This window comes from Poecilia reticulata, linkage group LG4, assembly GCF_000633615.1.
Source record: "Poecilia reticulata strain Guanapo linkage group LG4, Guppy_female_1.0+MT, whole genome shotgun sequence".
NCBI classification, from domain to species: domain Eukaryota; kingdom Metazoa; phylum Chordata; class Actinopteri; order Cyprinodontiformes; family Poeciliidae; genus Poecilia; species Poecilia reticulata.
Genome location: NC_024334.1, coordinates 20425135 through 20440652, shown reverse-complemented (window position 1 = coordinate 20440652; position 15518 = coordinate 20425135). Strand labels below are relative to the sequence as shown.

Sequence of the window (15518 nt, the reverse complement as noted above, 5' to 3'; positions counted from 1 at the left end):
AATCGCAAAGCACTCTATGACATAGATTAAACGAAAACCACAAACCTTTTTGTACAAGTGATTTAAAGTTTGTCAGAAAACAAATGATCACATAAAATCGTTGTAAAACAAGGTTTCCAGATTTTTCTTTTCAGGCATCCACAGAGTCTGCAATTTCTGTTCCAAGCCTTACTTTAGTTTGTAACCTCGCATGAGGAACAGCTAACAGATTCAGAGTCTGAGGTGTGGAGGGCAACAAGCAGCGGCGTGTTTGATAAAAGCTGACATGAATAATCAGGATCCTGAGCATTTAGAGCTCTGAAGGTGAGTGCAAGTAATTTAAAACTAATTCTACATTTTACCAGGAACCAGTGTAAAGAGTACATGATTACTGCAATGTGAGTTTTTTTTTTTTTTTTTTTTTTTACTAGATTTAGTTAGGAGATCCATTGGTGCGTCCTGAGTGGCTTGGAACTGTGAGAGCATTGATCTCTCCAGACCGATGAGTTTGCTGTTACAGTAATTTAAGCTGTAACAGAAAATTGATGGATTATTCCATGTTGTTCTAAAGGGAAAACCGGATCACATAGTTTAGAGATATTTCAAAAAACAAGAACAAGAAGTGGAATTCTGTCGGTCAAAGCCTAAAGCGGAATCAAATCTCGCTTTTAGATTTTGTACACCAAACATATCGGCTGAGTAAACAGAAACAACAACCTGCTTGACTTTAGAGTGTAGCTCTCCAGCGGCTGTGCTCGGGATCTCTGTCTTGTTAGTATTTAAAATAAGAAAATAGCTGTAGAGTCAGGCACTAAGCTGGTTTACGCACCGGCTGGTAAAGCTTGAAAGAAATAAATCAAGTTTAAGTTTATTTGAATAACACATTTCACCGACAAGGCATGATAAAAAAAAAGAAAAAAACCAGAGACAAACAAAAAGCATTAGGTAGCAGCGGGAAACTAAACAGAAGTATTGAAAAGTGTCAATCCAAGCTAGAATTAGTTTGTTTCACTTATTTATTGGCTAAACAGGTGGGTTATAAGCCTTGAATCTTTCAGTTTTGCAGTTTTCTGGAAGTTTGTTCCAGATTAGTGGAGCAGAAAAAAAATGAATGCTGCTTCTCCATGTTGGGTTCTGGTTCTGGGGGTGCAGAATAGCCCAGACCCAGAAGACCTGAGAGGCTGGAGGGTTGATATGACAGCAGATCTATTTTAGTACTAAAGCCTTTCAGTGGTTTATAAACTAACAGAAGCATTTCAGTGTATATTTGTCTGAGCTACATAGAGCCAGTGTAAGTGAAACTGATTTTTGTGTGCAAATGCAGCAGTGGAAACTTGTTAGAAACTCGCTAGTTTAGTTAGTGGAGATTCTTCATCCTCCAGCATCATTGATTAAAAACTGTGATGATTTCATGAGTGACTTTTTTTTTTCTTGCACTAAGCTTCTGTCGAAGCAAACGGTGCAAATGTTTATATTTGTTAACCAAAGGACTTCTCGTTTTGAATTCCTTCTTTTTTAGTGTGGGCCTTAAAACTTTAATTAACTCCAGTAATCAAAAACCAATTAGCAGCAAGCCATTAACCTGCCTGTTCATTGTGACCTCAACTAAAAGGTGTGTTTAATCACGCAAAATACACACATCGGCATCGGCCCATAAGCTCAAACACACATTTCCAACGCAGAGGGAGAGAAAGAAATCTGGACTACTGCTGTGTAACTGAACCTGTTAAAAATGAATGAAGACAACGTCCCTGAGACACGGCTCATTCTGCATTATTGAAAATGTTGGGAATACAAGGAAACTACGTCTCTTTGACTTCTTCCACCTCCACTGGGCTCCTTCCCTCATCTTCAAGTTTAAGCCTCTTTGCTCCAAGCAATACACACACACACACACACACACACACACACACACACACACNCACACACACACAGACACACACACACACACACACACATTACATGTACACACTTGATTTAATTCCCTTAACAATATGTATTTTCCTCTGCAGGTTGTGTTCTCTGTAAATTTGGGCAGTTATTAATTTGCTACAGTGCCTTGTGAAAGTTATTTCTATTAAAAACAAATGAAATTTGAAAATTGTGGCATGCATACGACTTCAGTCCACCTTGCTATAATCCCCCTGCATAAAATCCACCTGTCTAAATTGATACGAGTTTAAATCCAGCTGTTCTGGTTCATATAGAACGTTATTAGTGAACAAGCAGCATCAGGAATCCAGCAGACAGCTGTGGAGGAATTGGTAAAACTATTTCCCAAGCTTTGAACGTCTTAATTGACTTCTGTTAAATCCATCATCCAAAATTAGGAAAGTGTAGTGTACAAGTGTAACCCTGACATGGCTGCCCTCGTAGTTAAACGGGACGTGTAATTATTCAATAAATTAACCAAGAAGCTGTGGTCACTCTGGAGGGAGTGCCCATGTCGCCCATAACAGAAACAGCCACTGTTGTGAGGTCGCTTCTCGCCAGCCCCTGTATTTCTGCACGATTCACAACACACGATCGCAGGAATTGTTGGGTGACTGGAAACTCGTCTGAAAATGGAACAAAAATCACGATGTGCATACGTCCATCCTAACAAAACAAAACTTGTTTCCTACATTGTCTCTCTGCTAAGCTAGCTGCCACGTTACAGACTAGCTGAAAATATTGACAGTGGGTTTTAAATGTAGATTTAGAAAACGCTTTCCCAATACTATCAAAACTTCTCCAGCTTGAGAAGAAAGCCCTCCAAACCATATTTAGTGCATTATATGACAAAGCAGTGGTCAATATAAAGACGGGGATAAGCAGGTGTTAACTTAATGCAGCGTGAGAGGTGTGCTGGGTGTTATGGATTTGGTCATCATGTTTAATTCAAGTTGTGGGAGATGTGAGTCTTGACACTGAATTGATGTGAAAGACTTGAAAGTTAAAATGACTCCTTTAACTTTGCTGTTGACCAGATTACGTTTCATCTGACGACCTGTTTTGTGCTCATTAACAAATTAATAAAAGAAAACATCTGGCTCATTCTTTGGTCTTGAATAACGCACCTTTCAAAAAATGTGGGTGTTGCCTTTATTGGTGGGGTTATTGAAACAAAAGTTTAACAATATTTATAGTGTTCCCAATTGTATTGATTTGCAGCATGTCTGCTGATCAAACAGTCCAAAACATAACAAATCTATTAGTATTTCTAATAGTTGCGCAACTAAAACAAAACCATTAATTATTTTCTGCATTATGTATTGTTTGCAGCTGTAAAGTGAAAATGTTTCCCAGGGGAAAAAAATGAAAGCTTTGAAAAACAAAGCCTCATTAACAGCTTTATTTCTTGGACAACAAAATCGGCATTTGCTCGTGGTGCTGAGGTGAAAACGTTGCCTCATTCAACTTCGAGTGAAGCCCGCTATCTTTCTCTGCCACTAACCTTTTCTAATTACTTTTCAGGCCTTAATTATGCTTCTGTTTTATTGCATGTGTACATTCATTACTTTGGTACATAATTGTTGTTTTTTATGCCTATTGGAAGAAAAATAAAATATGTTCACAATCCTCTTTTGTCTAAAACATTCACAACCCGCCAGGGTCTGGAGTCGAGACCATAACAACTCGTGTTATATAGATGTTAAATACGGTTTTCAAGAAAATGACAGACATGGGACAGCGCTTCATAAAATAATAAAATATTAGTTTTAATTTTCTTTTTCAGTTGGATTCAGACTTGTGGCTCAAAGAACCTGTATCCATTTTCAAATGACAAATGTATAAAAGCGCTTTTTTTTTTTTTTACTTTAGCCAGTTTTAAAAAAAAAGCATTCAAAGTGCTCACAAGTCTTCAAAATTGAAACATTAGCATAATAAACTTTGTAAAAGAAAAAAAAGGATACCAACTGAGACATCAAGGTGTAACAAAAAAGCCACCAAATATTTAAGTATTGACGAAATATCCTGCAGTTCCTAATACAATAATTGTTTTGCAGCCTGTTCAGAGTGAGAGCAGTACCTTGAAATCTTACAAAACTGGCACCCTGCTCAGAGTTTTAAAAGCTCTTTCCGGTAAGCTGATCCGCTTGTGATTTGCCACATTAATGAATGACCACTTACAACAGAAATTGGGAATAAACTACAATCCTGAAAGGCATTCCTGCGTCAACACAATATTTCATACTAGGGGTTTTTGCACTAGCTGTTTAAAACACATTTGCATTGAATGGAAGCAGCAGAAAGTCTACATGTAAAATTTTGCAGCACTTCAGTGATGTAACGAATATTATTCCAAGGACATCTTCAATCACATTACTAAAACTGTATGATCTATCCACAGTTTTCCCACAATTACATGTCGTTTGCCCCGATAGTCACCTCAGTGTTATGCTAAATGCGTAGTGATTGGAAAGGCTGATAAAATGCAGCTGTACAATCTATCAGCAATTTGGCTCAGACAATGCATAAAAATGAGTCTTTGTCTGCAGATAATTATCATCAGCAAACATTCATGAGGTCAGTTTGGACAGACGGGTTATTGATTATTTAGTATGTTCCTGACAGAGGACACATAAGCGGTAAAAACGCTAAAACAACATTTCTTTCAACAGAGGAAATTCATTGTCACAAATAATCTGACTGGTTGCTGACTATGCCAGCCATATCTTACATCGCCAACGACTAAACTACGCTGCACTCTCATCTATGTCAAGAAGTAAATTGTCATAATTCTGAGGCAAAAATTGTTTTGGACAGGAAGAACATTTTTAGTTTAGGATGAGAAATGTGACTTTTATTGTTCATCTACTTTAACAAATGTCACCCACTTTTCTTATGTGGATTTTGGAGGAAAGTGTTGGTGGGCTTGTAAAAACAGTTTGTTTTGTTTGTTTTTTCCCAAGAAAAATCACTTTTACAAATTTAAGGAAGAATTCACAGTTGCTTCATCAGATTTTGATGAAGCAAGAATTATGCGCTGGGTTCATCAGCCAACACAGTGCCCAAAGAATTGTGGCAGCCCCTGTATCCCATACTAATGTTGAAACATCATTATCTCCAGGTTGGCAATTAAGGATCAGTCTGAAAACTAGATTTTTTACTGGATTTAATGTTTTATTGAAAGGAGCTGAACATTATGGTGCATAATAGCCTACCTGTTGTTTGAATAATGGTGAAGCTATTTTTTTCTTTTGCCAACTTTGCACACGTGTGCTGATGAAAGGACTTCTTTGCCGTCATTGTAGGATGCTTGAGAAAAGCAGGTAAACATTACAATAGGTGCAGCGTGTGCTTGTTGTAGCAACAAAAGAAGAAAAATTGTAAAATGGCGGGGTGCGTGAAGTGGGCTGGAGCGTCCAGCTGGCATGGCTCTGTGGTACGCCTAGCACTTTTTCTTTTTATCACACTTTTGTGTATGAAATCAAGTCTGCCCTTGGCTGATAAAGGAACTGAGTTGAAGAGAAATCACAAAAGTTGTTCAAGTTTGAGTCCAAAGGAGCACAGAAGGGGATACAAAAGGAGAAGAGAGGAGAAGGAAATGTATGCATCTAATCAGTATAATGGGTCAACAAAGTTTTTTATAATTTCATCTGGTCATTAAATTTGAGACACATGACTGAAATTCACAACTCCGGCTCAGTTAGTTCACAAAGCTAGAAGACTTCATAGTGGTTCTGACTTTAAGGTGGCATTGAATGAAGAAGATATTGGTGCATATTTGTGCCGAAGCAAGGAGTAGTGAGTTCACTCTATCATGATGTCTATTGAGTATGAAGCCTGGCAGACAGACGGCCATAAATTAATAGTAACCGGAGTCGGGAACAAGAAGCTTGTCTGCATAAACTTCATCACATCAGCCCTTAGTGATATCGACACAAGGCAGCAAACGTAATTAAAATAATACCATGCAGTATGTTTCTCAAATTTACATTTCTTCGCAAGTCCAACACTAAACTTTGAAACACTGGAAAATATTGTTTTTTTTCCACACTTCCTGTAAAAAAAAAAAAAAAAATGTCAATCCTTTGGGTTCATATCTTGGAAAGCTGTGGGTTGATGTAAGAATTCATGCTAATAAATACAACCAACAACTGAGCATTTCCCCAAGTGAAGCATGTTTGGTTGTTCTATTACATAGAATGAAAGAGAATATTCAGGGCGGACCTCAAAGGGTCGACCTCAAGCAGCGGGCGGAGATGAAGACATGCAGGCAGAATAATTCAGCTCCGACTTTGTAAAGACGCTTATTTCTCACATGCTCTCACTGAACGGCACACTTTTCGAACCAAGGCGGACCCGAACAAAGTCGCAGCACTGAGTTACTTTTTTTTTTTTTTCTGTTGGTATCATGACTTGTTATCAACTGCAGATACTGAATGATGTGAAGCAAAAAAAAGGGATTTTTTTTTTTTCCACAAGACATCCCCATTAATGAAACATTATTAGGCGTGATGGATCCTCCCAAAAGGCAGAAGCCCTCAAAGATGCACAGATAAAAATCATAAACATTTGAGACACTTCAGCAGAGCACATCTTCATATCTTGCCCTCTGCGAGTTCAAGCGCACGCATGCACACCAACTCCCTCTCCTGTACGTTGATCAGCATCACACGAGTCAACCTGTCACCTCTGATTTTTTTTATTTGTTCCTAGCTACTTCCCTGCCACTGTTTTCCATTTCTAACTGTATTTACATATAAAGAGTTCAGCTCGAACAACCTGTCATGATGTCTGAAGTCGCTCTACATGCGTGCACATCCATCGTTTTTAAATCTGCCACGCTTCCGTCTCGTGAACCTTCTCTCTTCTTCACGTGCTTTTTTCTTTTCTCTTCACATGTGTCACCCTCTTGATATGCTGATGTATCTGAGTTGCTGTCACACACATCAGTAGTGTCGTGCTTTGATAGCTGTGGGTGTGCTGTGATGTCTTGTCTTCTGTTATGTCTGCTTCTTGCGCTACCTTTTTTCCTCCTATATTCTTCAAGTGTGACACTCACACACACACACACACGCACACGCACACACACACACACACACACACACACACACACGCACACACACACACACACACACACACACACCCATCCAAACCCTCACCGTAAATAAATGTATAAGTCTATGGAGTGCTTTGCAAAAAATATTCATACAAGTTGAACATTTTCTTCTTTAGAACCACAAATTTCAAAATACGTTGTCAGGATCATAGACTAGCAAAAAGTAGCATGTACTGGTGAAGTGTAAAGAGTTTTCAGAAATGTCCTCCTTTTTAGCAAGTCTTCCTTCATGACTTGGCTCTTAGCTCTTTCTGTCTTCCCATCAACTCTGATCAGCTTCCTGGTGCTTTCTCAAATAAGGATTCCCCCAGGGCGTGATGCTGCTGCCACTGTGTTCCACATTGTACATGGTGTGTTAAGGGTGACTTGCAGTGTTGGTTTTCCTCCACACATAGTGTTTTACATGTGGGCTGAAAAGCTTAATTTCAGAGGTGCCATGTGGCGTAGCTGCAGCGCAGCGCCCTCGTATACACAGGCTATTAGTGCCGTGAACGGCCATCTGGGGTCCAATTCCCAACCTTGAGACTCTTGCAGCATGTCATCCACTCTTCTCTCTCTGCTTCCTTCCTGTCGGATTACTGTAAATAAAGATGACTATCACCAGAAAAACTTAAACTTCTCATCCTTTTTCCACGTCTGCTACGAGGTAGTCAGGTGTTCTCGTGACTTTCTTCTCGCTGCTTGTTGATAAACTCTAGATTTGCAAAGTGCAAAACCAAAAGTGGATTTTTAGCATCTTTCATGGGTCTCTCAGCTTCATTTCTGATCCATTTTCTTGCCCATCAGCTGTACGACTATATCTCGGTAGATTTTTAGTTGTTTACATTTCTGGATAAAGGATTAAAACATACTTAGAACACAAAACATATTGTTATACATTTCCACTCCACTTCACTGCACTACTTTGTGTGTTGGTCTATTACATAAAATCTACATAAAATGTGTAATGTAGAACTTCTTGGGGTAAGAATACTTTTGCAAGTTTAATTTCATCGTGAAGACAATAGATAGGTCGTTGCATCGTTGGGTCAAAGTGAATCAACAAGGTTTCCCAAATTCACCTCCAGACGTATTGACATCTGTGAAGAGGTGACCGTCTCATTCACAGCATTCAACTGATTGCAGTTGTTTGATTGCAATGTCATTCAGCCTCTGCAGGCTATTTCTGAATATAACAAGGCTGGCTAAGAACGGGAGCACACAGCCTCGATTAGAGCTTTAATAAGGTGTAGCAGCTAATGTCCCATGCTGCGTCCCATGGGTGTTGTCCTGTGGCTGTTGCTTCAGTCCAGCCGGATGATAATTTCTCTAACTTTGACATCACCAGCTCAGGAGTAATCCACCAATATTTTTTATTTTTTTTGTAAACAATTACACCCCCATCAATGTGAAATATGAAAAAAAAAAAACTGAATTACATCCACCACTTTGAATTTCCATTAAAATCAACTTATTTTTCCAATATGTTTTAAAACAGTCATGTTTAAACAAAAGAAAAAAAAAGAATTAAACAGTAAATTTATTTGCTTCAAATTATTACTTGTCAGCAGGTCTTTTCTACACTAGGACATAACATGCTTTAAGTGATTTATTTTGTATAGGTCAGAATTCACTGTCATTCACACTCGAGAAGTTAAAATGTAACAGATTTGGATTTACATTACAACATGACTTCAAATTAATTTAAGCTGAATGACTGTATGGTTATGGCACTGGTAAAATGTGTTTGCCATCTAATATGGGAGTCTTGGCCTGCTAGACTTATTAGAAATGCTGCCAGTGCTTTTCACTGCAACATGCTGTACAGATCTTCTCATCGTTAATTTGCTGATCCACTTGTTTGATGTCTGATTTCGCCCCTCTGATGTCCTCATCTATATTTAAACACGTTGTACATTAAATCTGATGGCTGTGCATTCTGCATGATTGCCGGTCAACATGTTAGACAGTTTAAGATTTCTTTCAGACTCAGATAATCTAACTGGTGTAAACCCAAGGTGTCACTACACTGCAACGTTTTGCGGAGCAACATTCAGGCAATTAGAGTTCTTCCTTTGTTGGTTTTAACGAGTTTGACCCGTTTGGCTGATTAGATGCATATATCTCCTTCCCCGCTCTTCTCGTTTTGTATCCTTCTCTCTGCTCCTGTCTTTCTCTTCCTCCTTCTCACTTGCACATGCAGATGTGTGGAAATTAGACAAACTTTCATCCTGTACAATGCAGAATCTTTACCCATCTGGACTTTCACTAGCAGATCTTGCGTTTGCGTGCCTTTGCATATGTGATTGCATCATCCCATTCCCAGGTGTGTGTGTGTGTGGGGGGGGTGCGTGTGTGTGTGTATGTGTGGGTGTGTGTTCATATGACAGGAAAGAGAGGAAACGGAGAAAGCTAGCTGCTGGCTTGCCTTCATGAACGTCTCGGCTTTATCTGCTCAGCCAAGCTGAGACAGAGCGACAGAGACTGAGAGCAGAAGAAGGTAAGCGAGGGAGGCAGATATGCACGGAGGGAGATACGGCAGAAAAGGCAAAGATACTGGAGTGTGGGAGGGAGCCGGAGAGGAGGGCTTTACACAGATAGAGAGGGTAAACTACAGCCAGAGCTGTGAGGGACAAGATGACTTAAGGACAGAGAGAGCTGGAAAACTGCACAAGGTTGTCCGGTTTCAAGAATGAAGGTTTTGAGCAAATCAGAGCAGCAGTGGGTGGGTTAATGATGAATGTTTTAAACAGGTTTTGCAATTGTAGGAGTGGATCTGTGCAGGAAGGATGTAGAGACACTGCATGCCTTCAAATATAATGTTGGCAACATTTTATTATTGGCTCCCCTGCTAAGATGAGTTGAAAGCCTTGAATTAATAATAATAACCTCTCATTAAAGTAGGTTATTAAACATATGACCTACTCATTTCTACATATTTCACACTAAAAGATGTACGACGGCATGCTTACGCTACTTAAGTGTCGAGTTGTACTGATGTCAGCAAGAGACAAAAGCAAATCTACTGGCCTCAAGAAGCAATAAATAAAAATAACTTGTATTTTGTAATTTCACATTGGAGATCAGGGAATAAATTCTCTCTACTGATAGTTTTTGCACTGACAGACTGGAACTTCTCAGGTCTGAGCAAGGTTTGCTGTGCTTCACTGTCACACCACCACATATGGTAAGCAGTCTCCTCAATTCGGAATAAGTAGCTTTCCATTCATCCGACACACTTTGTGGAGGAAAATTCCCACTGTGGCCGGATAATGAGCCATAACACAAAGAAGACCGTTATCTAACCTTGTCAGACTGGAAGAATGCTGTGACTATGCACATTATGGTCTCTGGCTCAGAGTAAGAAAAAGCTCCGGCTTGTTGTTTTTTTTGGATTTCCTTAAAGCTACCACAATTATCCTGAATTGCACTATGCCTTAAATGCAGCAACAAAACCCTTTGGCTGTTTTGTGCCCGCAACACAGCCAAAGGGTAAATATGTACAAATGCCCCAGGAAATGTAAAACAAAAAAAAAAATCTCCTGGCTCCTTACCATTTAGTAACAGTTACAAGAGAACTGAAAATATTGCCTGATGCACATTTTCAGTGAGGCTGGTTGCATTGTTCAAGGAGCAATTCTTACATCTACCTGCAAAATCCATCTAGAGCAGTTACCCCAAACAAACAGACCACCTAACTTGAAATTGCTACTCAAAATCACATCTTACTATATACAACCTGATGTGAAAATATGAGTCCCTGAAGTCATTGTCTTTGTTCCTCCTAAAGTGAAGGGTGGCTTTGTGAGTGTGACTGGCCACAATAAAACCACAAACGAGTTTTTGAGTTATTTACAGCATGGATTGTAAGCTTCCCAATGATAGAAAACGCGTGGAAATCAAAAACATTATTTACTACAAGTGTTGTGTGCACTAATAACATGTGAGAGGTACTTATTTTTTAGAAGCATAATAAAAGAAAAATATACTTGAGTTGCGTTTGCAAAAACAAACATTTCCTTTCCGCCTGTACATAGCCCAGATTAAATAATTTTATTTTGAGTGTTAAGATGCGGTTAGTTGGCATGGGGCGCAGCTCTGTCACCGCCTCATCACAGTCTTATCGCATTCACAGCCACAGACCTAAATCTGCATACTATGTGTCGTAATAGTATTCAAAATCAAAAGTTCCTGAAACTCATCCTGAGAAACATTCCACCGGTATCTTAAGGTTTTTTGTTTTTTCTTTAGTTACCACTTATCCATTATTTTTAAACACAATACTTTGCTAAGCTAACTGTAACATTGCACTTTGAGGTCACATCACGGCAAATGAGCGGTTGTTTACATGCAGTACCTTGGGGTCCACAGTTTGAGAAAGACTGATCTAGAGTTACCAGATCTCAGTACCATGTAGTCACACCAAGCACAAATGGATATACATTTTAGTGGCAACACAGAGCCCTGCTAACATTTTCACAATCTGTCGCAGTACAAACACAATTTATTTTAAGTGCATTGTACAACTGCAAATGCCAAGACATGGCAATCCATCTAGGCTGTCAGGGTAAGCAGAGCATTATTAAGAGAAGAGGCCAAGAGCCCCATGATGAGCTGCAAAGATCTACAGCCTATGTGCGTTGATCAGCGGACAAGACGGCAATTAGTCTTTCAATTTGTCTCCACAAATCTGGCCTTTATGAAAGACTTTCAAGAATCCAAACCTTTAAAAAAAAATCCATAAGACGTTCTATGCAGTTTGTCACAAGCTATAAAAGCGAAAGAGTAAACATTCTGGAAGAATGTCCTCTGGATAAATGAGTCCAGACTGAAACTAGAACAGTGTGGCAAAAGAGTAACACAACACACCACTGCGGACACCCCATCACCATGGCGATACATGGCGTAAGCTTGATCATACAGGTTATGTTTTTCTTAAACTGGAAGAAAAGTTGGTGGAAACACAGATGCAGCTGAATACGGGACGGTCCTGTAAGAAAACTTAGAAGCTGAAAAAGACTTGAATCTTGGGTGGAAGTTCGTTTTCCGATCAGACAATTACCTGAAACATTCGGCCAGAGGAAAATAATGATCTGAATCATTATTTTAGATCAAAGCATATTCATGTGTTCAGTGACCCAGTCAGTCCAGACCTGAATCATGTTGAGAACCAGTGATAAAGTTGTACATTGCAGTTCACTTAGCAGAAGAATGGGCAGACATTTCAGTTTCTCGATATGCAAAACTGTTATATTTAAAATAAACAGATTAAAAAGGATGCTGTAATTGCAGCGAAAAATTGTTCTACTGACTCGAGATGTACAGCAAACGTTTATTTTTATTTGTAAGAACAAAATGTACCACTTTCACTTTACAATTACTTGTCACTTTGTGTTAGATTGTTACATAAAGTTCCAGTAAAATACACTGAAATTTGCAGCTGTGCGAAGTTCAAGGGAATTGACGATCTCCCCCCACATTGTTGACATAATTAGTATTTGTGTTTTCCCTTTGTTGCTCTGACTTTTTCATAGTTTAGGATCTGGAAAGTGTGCTGGTACAAAGGTCAGAAGTGATTTTTCCCAAACGCGTGACTCACCTCTGATGCAGACTGCATGATTGCACCGTGGGTGGTGATCCAATCAATAGTGTTAGCTGAATGAGTGGATGAAGGCTGCATCACGACTGGTTATTTGGCGTCTCTGTCAGCGTGTAGTACTATGAATGTGTAGTGAAGGAAGTGGGCGTGTGATGACGGTGAAGTCTGGACAGTACACTCATCTTCCAAAGTACAGTCCAGACTCAAAGATCTGATGGTTCCCATCTCTTCATCTGCACCTCCCTCTCAATTCTTCCTCATTATATGTCTCATATGTTTTCTAAACCCTTGGTTCCCTCCTCCTCCTCCTCACTTCACTCTTCCACCCTTGAAAGATGGAAATCAGGACAGTTCAGCAGCGGAGGGGTTAAGATGAACCCAGCTTTGTGATTGGCTGCCGGCCGGCGGTCTGATCCAGCCTACAGAGAGAGGTAACCAGGCAACCTCAGAGAGGGAGAGGAGAGAAGAGGGGGCAGAGGACCGGGGAGTTAGAGCAAGAGAGAGAGAAAAAAAGAAGAAGCGCTGAAAGAAGCCTGACATAGTTTTGTAAGAAAATGTGGGAAAAGATGTAAGGGAGCTTGGGAGCGCTCTCCCCGGGATGGAAGACGGGATTACTGGCCCAGCTGAAACACACCGTGGATGTCTGAGGAACGCAGCAGGAGATAACGCGGGGATGACTGGATTCTTACAGCCTTTTTCTCGAAATGGGAACTAACTGTGCCCAGTTTCGCTGTAGTGCAAAGGTAAGTGCGCAAACGGCCGGGAGTGACGCGGGGTCGTTGAAAGACGGCTGTGCAAGAAAGTGTGCGCACTTTAGACGCCTGTAGATTCAGTGTGCGGGGCTCCTCTCTATCTGCAATGAATTATCCACTACTACTGCTGCTGGTGCAACGGGATTCTACTGCGCTCATCTGTGTGTGTGTGTGTGTGTGTGCGGGTGCGTGCGTGAGTGTGTGTGTTTGGCGGTTAAAGAGGAGTGACCCCCACCATTCCCTCCCACTGGCACAGTGGTCAGAGTCGTTTGTGTGTCTTTCGGCGGGAGAAAAGCTGCATTTTGGCGTGTGTGGTTACGGGACGCCCCCTCCCCTTCTCCTGCAGATCCAGCCGCACTTCCTGCGTAATAATTTATAATCAGGCGAGATAATCTTAACTTTGTACCCCCCCCCCCCCTCCCCTTCTCCTCTCAAAGACCCAGCTTTACTGATTACCAGGCTCTTCAATGTGCTTCACTGTTGGATGCTGCCACTTCCTCCAGTAGGGGAGAAAAAAAAATCTTCGGGGCCAGGGCAGCCCGTGTGCGACTTTACAGTAACCTATTAGACCTCGTGGCCTTTCTTCATTATATTTCATACACGAGTTCACCCATAATCCTGGTTATTGCATTATGTGGCCATACTGCGCCTACAACTTGCAGTGGGAAAAACTTCCTTTACGCGCCCATCGGTTCGGTTCCTGCCCGGCGCACAATGGGAGCAAGGCGAAATTGACCGAAACGCGGAGGTTACGTTGATGAAGTTTTAGTGCAGAAATGTAGTCAATGGGCTGTGGGCCGCAGCTGCCTCTCGGCCACCGGGTCTTGGTTGATGGAGTAAAGAGGGGTCGGGGATGAATGAGCGCAGTCCCGACCAGTTCGCTTTGAGGGGGGGCCCATGCAGGCTCCGCTGCAGCTAAAAGCCGCATTAATCATGAGGCTGTGGCGCTCTGCAGACCCTCACTCTCCTCTCTGCTCCCGCCTGCAGCTGCAGATGCAGCATGCACCTGCTGTCTGCACGCCGCTGAACGCAGAATCCCCGTTTAAAGTCCTTATTGTGAATTCCTCTCAGAGAAGCACTTATTTTTTTGTATTGAAATAGTTTTATTTTTTTTTCAGAAAGTTAGATCGTTGCTACTGCTGCTGCCACTACCGATGATCAGTTTTACATTCATCCAAATCAACTCAATAATTGGACGCTCGTAGTTTAAAACACGTGAACATTTATCATCATTTTCTTCATGCGAAAACATTCAATTAATGCTGTTAATGGGTCTTAATGTTTTCATTTGTGTTCAAAAAGGTTAATTAGGATCAAGTATCTAACTAAAAAAAAGGAAGAGCTTTTACTTTGAAAGACCGGAAGTGTTTGTAGTGACGTTAGCTTGACGTTGTATATGAATATATAAAAAAATTGGAGTGAAGTCGTCCCGTGGATATTATGAAGCATCAAACATGAACATGTTGTAAAATAAAGTAGTCATAGTCTGAGAATATCCCTGGCTTATGAATCAAATCTTAACTTTCAAGCTTACTGTCTCTAGTGCAAATATCTAGTGCAAACGTAAAATAAGACAAAACTAACTTACAACTAACTTTTTAGCAAGATATAGAAGCATATGTTAAGTAAATAATTCATTAATATTGATGAAGTACTAGTTCCATTGGCAGATTTTTTTAACATATACCAAGACATTTTTCCCACATTATAAGTTAAATTGTCTGCCAATAGAACTAGTACTTTTCATAAATATTAAGAAATTATTTACTTAAAACAAACCTCTATATTTTGCTGAAAAGTTACTTTAAAATCAATGAGTCATATTTCAAGTGTAATAAGGTATTTGCACTAGAAACTAGACCAAAATTACTTGGTAAGATTTTGGAGTTTTTTTGTAGTGCAGTTCTCACTGTGTATACAGTTTCTGTGACAACCAGACATTTGTGTACACTGTGGTAAATCAGGGGACATGAATCGTTTACTCAGCTGTTCTATATTAACTAGATAACATAAAAATGCTACTTTTTTATGACTCTAAAGTCTTTCCAGCTCAAATTTGTTTTGTGACTTCATTGTGACATGCGTCTGAGTTGCAGACTCAAATCCCCATCTCTGATTACACACTATTGATCATAGTTAGAGTAGCCATGGCTGAATCACT

At 40.2% G+C, this 15518-nt stretch overlaps 1 protein-coding gene across 7 annotated transcripts in view; it reads left to right on the top strand.

Annotated features, from left to right (window-relative positions):
• dab1a (DAB adaptor protein 1a) overlaps positions 1 to 15518 on the top strand; it is a 238643-nt gene that overhangs the window by 133010 nt on the left and 90115 nt on the right. For 3 of the 7 annotated variants that reach the window (XM_008407378.2, XM_008407379.2, XM_008407380.2), the window contains exon 1: positions 13052 to 13348. The exons of 2 other annotated variants lie outside the window; for them this stretch is intronic. The gene's annotated coding sequence lies outside the window, so the exon portion shown is untranslated. Of the gene's footprint in view, positions 1 to 13051; positions 13349 to 15518 lie in introns of those variants that run through there. 2 more of the 7 variants (XM_008407377.2, XM_017304519.1) reach the window with 1 other exon arrangement.